Source organism: Piliocolobus tephrosceles, unplaced genomic scaffold (assembly GCF_002776525.5).
Source record: "Piliocolobus tephrosceles isolate RC106 unplaced genomic scaffold, ASM277652v3 unscaffolded_33344, whole genome shotgun sequence".
NCBI classification, from domain to species: Eukaryota; Metazoa; Chordata; class Mammalia; order Primates; family Cercopithecidae; genus Piliocolobus; species Piliocolobus tephrosceles.
In genome coordinates this window covers 1-2,206 of record NW_022316915.1, presented here as the reverse complement: position 1 = coordinate 2,206, position 2,206 = coordinate 1, and the positions used below count along the sequence as shown (strand labels likewise).

Below are 2,206 nucleotides of genomic sequence, written 5' to 3'. Positions count from 1 at the left end.
AGAAAGTAAATAGCAAGTAACAAGAGGAAGGAGATCACAGTTTGCAAAGCTTTTATGTGGACCTTGGTGTTGGGATCTGGAGATCCTTTGCCATACAGCTGCATCTTCTTGAGACGTTTACTCAAAGAACAAATTAACAGCAGAAAAGATATCAGGGACAGAATAAAGGGTATTAAGTTTGCAAGCGTGGTTAGTCATATCTGAAAGGTGCGTTGAATCACTCAATTTGATCTCCCAACTCACGTTGCCATCATATTCTTTTGTCCACATACTCCCATCCATGTTTACCACAACAAGATGACAAACCAAAAATAACAAAGACCCGAGTAGTATCACTGGAACGACGCTCTTAATTCTCCTTTTTAGGTGAAGAAAAATAAAGTTGGAGAAATTGGCAATCTTGAGCAAATAAAATATGCTGAGGCTAGTAGCAACCCAGATGCTGAAATGGTTGGTTACTGCCCAGGCATTAGTAGTAGTAATTCTTACTGCTCAACTGTATGAATCTGGATTCAGAACAGTTGCATACCAAAGTCATAATATTACCCAGTGCAAACCAACTCTGGAGACTGCCAGAGCAGTGAGAATTTGGTCAGCAGAGGAGATCTTTTGTCTGTTGACCCATTCAATGGAATTTACCAATGCTATGAAGCCATTAGCAAAATTTCCAAGAACAAATGTAACCACTACTAGAATGGAAAATATGGATAGAAAAGTTGTCTTGTCTGAACAGACAAAAAGATAGAAAAAATGAAGGCTTAACAACACTGGCTCTGATTCCTTTAATATCCTGACCTTAAATTTTATGTGCACCTGATTTCTGAATGTGCAGTAACGTTCTTTTTACTTTTAAATATTGTGACCAGTGTCAAACAAGAAAGTACAAGTTTATGCTAATTGATGAGTTCGATAATGTATTTATGGAAACCATTCTAATTTTCAAACAGCTCAACTTAACTCATTTATTCAATGTCTGTTCTTGTTAGAGACCGGAAATATTCATACTGAAGTTGAAATGAAACTTGAATTTTCATTTGCCAGCATGCAAATAAAGACACATTCTCTTTCAGTGTTTTGCAATGTTTTCCTCGTTTCACATCTCCATAATTTGTGTTCAGCAACTTTACCTGTTCGTTATGGAAAATGTACCACATAGTTCATACAGTAAACATCTAAATCTGAAAGGGAAATTAGTCATTACTAGGATCATCATTATGACCAATTTTTATGCTAGATTTAAATAGACAGAATCCAAACTTTTTAATCAAAATCATCGATAGTTTTCTTGGGAACCATGGGAAGGCCAATACACTTTAAAATCTTACTCCTGCTAACCAGTTCTTTTGTATGACATTATTGTCAACAAGTTCATAAAACATACACATCTAGACTGGCACACACACATACATACACCTATCCAGAAAAAATGAATTTTAGAAATAATTTCCAAAATGGAAAATGAATTTCCAGGAGGTCATCCTGGTGAAATTAGTCCTATTTTCTCTCTCAGAGTTTTTAGTCCATAAAAATATATCAAACATATCTCTCATGCTTAGACCTTTGTTAAAGTTACCCTCAAGTCTATTTAATGTCTAAATATTTGACATTTCATTAAAATATCCAACATTTTTGTAAATATTCCTGAGAATCACAAGCTCTCCTTACAGGGAAATTCAACGAACAGCACTGGATCTCAAAATGCCATTCCAATAAATAAAATATAGTATCTCAACAACAGGTACACCATTGTATTCCATGAATTTTTGTTTTGCTTATAATGTAGAAATGGGGCTCTGAGCCTTCAAACTGCCTCATTACCCAAGGGAAGCCTGCCAACCAAACGAAGCCCAGGACCAGACAGATTCACAGCTGAATTCTACCAGATATATAACAAAGCACTGTGCGATTTATACAGAACCTATTCTAAGAAATTGAGGAAAAGAGACTCCTCCCTAACTCATTCTATAAAGCCAGCAGCACCCTAATACCAAAACTTTGCAGAGACACAACAAAAAAAGAAAACTTCAGACCAATATCCTTAATAAACATAGATGAAAAAGTACTCAACAAAATACTAGCAAACTGAATCCAGAAGCACATCAAAAAGCTAATCCACCATAATCAAATAGGCTTTATCACTAAGATACAAGGTTGTTTCAGCATATGCAGATCAATAAGTGTGATTCATCACATAAGCAGAACTAAT

General features: G+C 35.4%; 1 pseudogene; it reads right to left on the bottom strand.

Moving 5' to 3' along the window:
* Positions 1-8: 8 nt before the first annotated feature.
* On the bottom strand, positions 9-2,100 carry LOC113222676 (annotated as a pseudogene).
* Between the last annotated feature and the right edge of the window lie 106 nt (positions 2,101-2,206).